We start from the raw sequence: 7,059 nt of genomic DNA on the forward strand, positions 1-7,059 counted from the left end.
TTCCAGTCTGTAACTCACTCCCAGGTATCCATTATTCTATATATAAACCATCTGATCCCCTTATTTAGATTCCAGTCTGTAACTCACTCCCAGGTATCCATTATTCTACATTAATATTTGTACCCCCTCAAGTGGATGTTAAAAAATCCCACAGATATATTTTGAAGAGGAGTAAGGGAGTTTATCCCCGATGTCCTGGCCCCAATTTCAATCTTGAGCAAACTGATACATAAACTGGAGAGGCTGGCACTTCCTTCACTGGAACATAGGAGGTTGAGAGATGACGTTTTGGAGGTTTATAAAATCCTGAGGGTTAATGTCAGGTATCTTTTCCCTAGGGTGGGGGAATTTCAAACTATAGTATATTTTTAAGATGAAAGGAGAAAGATTAAAAAATATATGAGGGGAAATTTCTTTTTTTTTTTTTTACACACTGTGGTAGGTGTGTGGAATGAACTTCCAGAGGAAGATGCAGTTACAGTTTAAAAGACGTTTAGGTAAGTACATGAATATGAAATTTTGGAGGGATTTAGGCCAAGCACAGGCAGGTGGGATTAGTTTAGTTTGGGATTACGGTCAGCATGGACTGGCAGGACTAAAGGATCTATTTCTGTGCTGTATAACTCTATGACTCTAGAACCCATCAAATCAGATTACCCCAGTCCGTAACACACTGCAGTTCCTGAAGGCTTTCTGTGTACAAATTGGCTTCTGGGTTTATTACAGATATTACAATGCAGAAGGATGTCACTGACACGTGCACATAATGGGTGTCCTGAAGTTATGAAAGGTGCTACAGAAATGTAAGTTTTTTTTAGAAAAACTTACGAACAATTTGAACATTGTGATTAAATTCCATACCGTGTGCAATTATACCCATCCATGACTCTCTCAGACACTGTCTACTCTGTAACTGCCACCCAATGCGGTGAAGGGTATTTCGCAGTGACAGACCAAGCTGCAAACCACTTTGTTGGAATGTAACAAACGCCTGACAGTAGGAGGCTTAAGACGCTGAATCACCGTTATCAAAGCTGTGCTACAAACACATGCTTGCTGCACTACAGAACTGCTGAGCTGTTCCACAAGTTTTGCATGATTCGAGGGGGCGGTTTAATGGGCACGAGGATCCCTCTCGAATGCACAAACATCAAATGAAAACAAAGACAAAACGCACACCCAGCACAGCCCAAAGCAACCTGGACAGCCAGTCAATCAGAAAAATCAGCAAGAATAGAAAAGAGAAGCACAGTGGTAAATTGAAGCAGCTCAGCCAATATAAAGAGGGCATCCTACAATCTACTTGTTACAACTATTTAGACACCCCCACCTAGGGATGCCAGCCAGTCCTGGCTGGAAATAATATAACAACCAACTTGCTACCTTTTTAGGAAACAGAACTGTAATTTGGGAAGAGAATTTGAGGATGGGAAAAAAAAAAGGCCAGAAACTTGGAATAACAGTCTCTTGGCGAGACGTTGGTTTCTTCTCCTCCCAGGGCTGTAGACTGTAATAAAGAGCAAATGCTGAAAATGGCACCTTCCCAAGAGCATAGGAAAAAACCTGAGACGTTAAAAGGTCTTCCACTGGAACAAATAAATGCCTTTAAGCTGCCATGGACATACAAACATGAAATAAAAACCAGGACGATTGAGGACATTCTGAGCTTAATTTAGAGAGGAAAAAAAAGGCTGGTTGAAGCCAATAGTTTAAAAAAAAAATGAACATTTTCAACACCCAAGGAGTTGATAGATTAGTTTAGTTATGAATACTCGTCCAGCATGCAGACATTCTCTCACCCATCTTCCACCAGTGACCGTGCGTGAACAGAAAGCCTCCTTTGCTCTTTTCCAAATACAGTTTCTCACCCTGCGAAAACTTTTTAACAAGCGTTAATGTTCATGAAATAAAAGCATGGTCCTACCAGGAGAAGTGGCTTCGATCCTATCTGCCCATTTCTTCCAAGGAGAGGGTTGCACCAAGTGTGAAATGGAGGGCTAGTCGTACCCTCAGGTCCCTTACTCCGACAGTAAATTATCGGAAATCCAGTCGTTTCCAATTCTTCCTCCTCTCTCTCCTCTGTGTGAGTGTGCGCTGAGAGCTGACTTTGCTTTCTGTACTTTGGCAGCCTTGGGTGTCAGCCACTCACCCTCGGCTAAGAGGAAATGTGTCACTTTCGGGTAGGCCCCCTGGTCAGGAAATCTTTTGCAGTGATTGTTTGGAGCATGAGCCAGCCTCGCCTGTGCTGGCTTTTAATAAACACAAAAAAAAAAATTCCAAGCTGTCTACAGCCGTTCCTGCTTCTGGGCACTGCTCACCAGAGAGGGTTGGGTTCGAGTGGAGAGCCGCAAGTCAAGGGGAAGGAATGGTGGCGCGGGACAGGGTAGTTAGGGTAACAGCCGGATCCTTCAGCCAGTGGTGCGCCCTGCATCAATGCTGATCCTCGCTGGTACAGCTACCGTCTCGTACAGTCCGGCCGTTAGTGCAGAGGGCCATTTGTCCTCGGCCACCAGGCGCTCCTCTGTGCCATTTCGTTGCTGGTGCTCTCTGCTGTGTATCGCGCCTCGCGGGCAGATGAGGAAGGAGTCGGTCCTGGTGATCGGAAACAGATAGGTTTGCCGCGCCCAGCTCAGGGTGGGTGCTACTCCATTTACGGAATACCTGCGCTGTATCTATGGGTTTAAGATGGTACCTCCGCCCGTCAGTTCGGTCACAGCTGCCTCCGCTGTCACACAGGAGGGTTTCACTGAGGAGTTAAAAGAAAGAAACAAGCTAGGGATTAATCAATCAGTCGCTCCCTTCCCCTCCAACTGACACCAAAAACTATCAAAGAGACAGCCTGGAATTTCACTCCCGAGATGGGTTGTGGAAGCCAAGAAATTCACCAGCTTCCACATCTTCCTCAGAAACACCTCTACATCCCACCAAACGGTGGAATCTTCATTTGGTTGGGTGGATGAAGGGTGGGAGGGAGGACAGAGGCTTAGGGGCCACCACCTCCTGACACAGATCGACGGTGGCCAAAGATTTTGATGAGGGCCAAGGCAGCTTTCTGGGACTTCATCCCAGTTACAGAGTTTTTTTTTACAGAACAGAGATGATCCCTTTGACCCATCGTGTCTGTGTTTTCTCCAAACATCCATCTGTTCTTATACCACATTCCATCACTTGGCCTACAGCCTTGTATGCTACAGACTTTTAAGTGCTCATCTAATTAGTTCTTAAATACCCTGAGGGTTGCAGCCTCTATCACTTTTATCAAGTACCCCACCATCCTCAGGGCAAAATTTCCTTTCCTCAAGTATTGTCTAAGCCTCCTGCTCCTAACCTTAAAACTGTGCCCCTTGGTTACTGACACCTCTACCAACAGGAACGGTTTCTCCTTATCTACCTAATTTATGCCCCTCTCAAAACTTTGTATATCTTAATCAGGGCCACCTCCGCAGCCTTCTCTGCTCCAAGGAAAACAACCTTAGCCTATTTAGTCCCTCTGTATAGCTGAATCACTCCAGAACAAGCAACATACTGGTGAATCTCCTCTTCACCCTCTCTACTGCAAACACATGCTTCCTATAGTGTGTCTCCATCATAACCTCCTTGCTCTTGTATTCAATTGATTAGTAAAGGTAAGTATCACATTTGCCTTCTTAAACTCTTAATCTACGTGTCCTGCTGCCTTCAAGGATCTATGGTGATGCATACCCAGGTTCCTCTGATCCTCTGTTGTTCCCAGGGTCCCACTAATCAATGTGTACTCCCTTGCCCTGGCCCTGCTTTCTGTCCCAAAATACATCACCTTGCACTTTTCAGGATTAAATTCCATTTGCCACTGTTCAGCTCATCTGACCATCCTGTCCTGTAGTCTAAGGTTTTCCTCCTTGCTGTTTACCGCACTATGAATTTTTGTGCGCAATTAATGCACACTACAAACAAGGTGCAAGCACTGAATACAGTCTACCACCACAAAAATACTCTTCAACCATCACACTCAACTTCCTACCACTGAGCCAAATTTGGATTCAACTTATCAAATGACCCATGAACCCAAACCCATCCCATGGACTCTGAGCATCGTAATCAGTCTGTCATTTGAGACACACACGCACACCCCCCACCGCACCACCCTCCCCCCACCCCCGCCATCTTGCCTGAAGATTCTATACTCCTGAATATAGAGCTGCCAGTTCTGCCCCTCCCTCAACTATGTCTCCTCGATGGCAATACCACATCCCCAAAGGTTAATCAACACCCTCAACTCATCCACTTTACATTTAAAGAAAAATGCCATCGGACCTTGCCATGTTGCCTTCACTTGACTATATTTTATATAAGTTATGATCTTTCCATAATTTTCCCAAACATTACACCCTTTGGCCCTCAATCCCTCCAACAGCCCTCCATAGCTATACATATAAGGCCATGTCAATCCATGCCCTCCCACTCATCCCCAATAGCACCTAATATCTTTGATTTCAGACCATGATACATCTCCATGGCCTATTATAACCTGTATAGGCTCAGACATTTTCAGCACAGAAAGGGGCCTTCAGCTCTTTGTGCCCACGCTGGTCAACAAAGATCTGACTACACTAATTCCATTTCCAAGATTTTGGCCCATGGCCTGGAAGCTATGGCAACACAAGTTAATATTTAAATACTGCTTAAAATGTTTCAAGAGCGCCTGATTCAACCACCTTTTCCCAGGCAGAGAGTTCCAGACTCAACCCTCTCCTTCTATCTCATCTTAAATCTATGTGCCTGGTTATTAACCCCTCTGCCAATGGAAAAACTGCCTTCCTATCTCCTTTATCTATGCCCCTCGTAATCCTACTATAGCCCTATCAGGTCTCCTCTCACCCAAGGAAAACAACAGCAGCCTATGTAAACATTCCTCATATTGGAGATCTTCCAGTGTGCATTTTATACAGTTCCAGTGAAACCTCCCTGCTCCTGTATTCTATGCCTTGGCTGATAAAGGCAGGTATCCTTATGCTTCTTGGCCATCTTATCTACTTGCCTGGCTACCTTCAGGGATCTGTGGTCAAGGTCCATCTGATCTTCAGAACTTTCCAGGGTACTACCAGTTGGGAGTGTATGAAACCTTTTGCCTTGTTGGCTCTCCCCAAGTCCAATACCTCACACTATTCATGCTTGAATTCCATTTGCTGCTGATCTGCGCACTTGCCATCCTCCTCGTTATTTACCATCCTACCAAATTCTGTGAACTTCTTGATCATAACCCACACACTGAAATCCAATCATTAATGTATACTACAAACAGCAAGGGCCCCAGCAACAGCACTGGGAAGAGGCCTCCAGTCATAGAAATATCCTTCTAGCATCACCCTCTTCTTTCTGCTTTTCAGCCAATTTTGGATCCCACGTCCCACTTTGTTTTGGATCCCATGGGTTCTTATTTTCTTGATCAGTCTTCCAGTGGGACCTTATCAAATGCCAATCTAAATTCCATGCAGACCACACCAAATATATTATTAACTTATTACCAACTCATGCCCTCCCCAAATATACCATGGGCCCTTCTTCTAGCTCTTATGTCAACTCAGTATTGATCCATTATTCCCTCTCACACTACCTTTGGTACACATATCCTCTATACCAACTCATTCAGTATCCAATGTGGGCAGACCTCAGAAGCCACGTGAAGCCATATTAAAATAAACGTTATTGATACTTATTGCAGAGTTCACTATGTTAAGAGTTCTATTCCTGGAACCCCATACAAAACATTGAAATCTCCTTAAATGCTCATTCCCTAATCAAATCAAGCAGACTTGTATTCATAACTCCACAGAGACAGCTAATCCTTTAATATTCATTTTACACTGTCACTCAAACTGCAAAAATCTAACCAACACTCCCTGCAACCCCCAACACCATGATACGAAGACAACCAAGCTAATATGATAGCACTTAGCAGTATGTAAATGAATGACCATCATAATTGCTAGAACAGCTTTTTTTCAACTGCAACAAACACAGGCAGGCAGTTTTCTTTTCAACTGTTAAACAGCTGTCCATATAAATAACTAGAAAGTGCAACAGTTCTGCATTTCTTACCCACTTTTCAAGAGCACTCATGACTTGTCTAAAGATTTTAAACTCCCACACTATAGGATAAGGGCTTTGCTCCAAATGAAAGGCAGTCTGCACTGAGCTAAAATGACCCTTTCTGAAGAAAGGTCCGGACCCAAAACGTCAGCTTTCCTGCTCCTCTGATGCTGCTTGGCCTGCTGTGTTCATCCAGCTCTACACCTTGTTATCTCAGATTCTCCAGCATCTGCAGTTGCCGAATTTGGGTTGCCTTCATGAAGGAGTCATGCCCTGCTCCATCCTACCCAGGCAAAAATAAGACTATGTTGGATATTGAGGTGGGACTCCAGATTTGGGACATGCCTAACCTTTTGTAAGGTTCCCAGAATTGCCACAACTCTGAAAATCCAGGTCTATGTCTAAGCTCAAACTGTTGTATGCAGAGCCCCACCCCCACATTTGCACTCGCTCTCTCACTCACTCTCTTCCAATGTCTCTAACCACTTCTAGCAGTATAACCCTCCGATAGCTCTGCACTCCTGCAATTCTGGCCTCTTGACCACCTCCACCTTCCTTTGCCCCACCACTAGAAGTCATTCCTTCAGCTGCCTAGGTCCCAAGATCTGGAATTCCCTCCACAAACCTCTCTTCCCCTCCATCTCTCCCTCCTCTAAGATGCTTCTTAAAATCTTAAAGTCCTTGACATGAGAAAGGAAGGTCTGGAGAAAGGCCCGGAGAAAGAAAAGGCCCACTAATGCTGCAACATCTCAACCAATGTCTTCATCTGCAGAAAATGCAATACAGACTGCCTGCTGTGGTTCACGAGCCCCAGTGTTAAAACACAGAATTGATCATTAAAGCACAAACCATTGTCTTGTGCACCAGAAGGCTAGCAAACAGGAGAAAATCCACCTCCTTGACCAAGCTTTTCGTTACCTGACTTAATACATCATGTGGCTTGACAACAGTCTCTTTGTTTGAAGAGTATTCTTCGAGATTCAGGTCCTA

At 44.5% G+C, this 7,059-nt stretch overlaps 1 protein-coding gene across 2 annotated transcripts in view; it reads right to left on the reverse strand.

Annotated features, from left to right (window-relative positions):
• mgat1b (alpha-1,3-mannosyl-glycoprotein 2-beta-N-acetylglucosaminyltransferase b) overlaps positions 1-2,747 on the reverse strand; it is a 34,228-nt gene extending 31,481 nt beyond the window's left edge. The window contains exon 1 of one of the 2 annotated variants that reach the window (XM_048616985.1): positions 1,925-2,747. The gene's annotated coding sequence lies outside the window, so the exon portion shown is untranslated. The remainder of the gene's footprint in view (positions 1-1,924) is intronic. The other variant, XM_048616983.1, reaches the window with a different exon arrangement.
• Between the last annotated feature and the right edge of the window lie 4,312 nt (positions 2,748-7,059).

Source organism: Rhincodon typus, chromosome 35 (assembly GCF_021869965.1).
Source record: "Rhincodon typus isolate 14 chromosome 35, sRhiTyp1.1, whole genome shotgun sequence".
NCBI classification, from domain to species: domain Eukaryota; kingdom Metazoa; phylum Chordata; class Chondrichthyes; order Orectolobiformes; family Rhincodontidae; genus Rhincodon; species Rhincodon typus.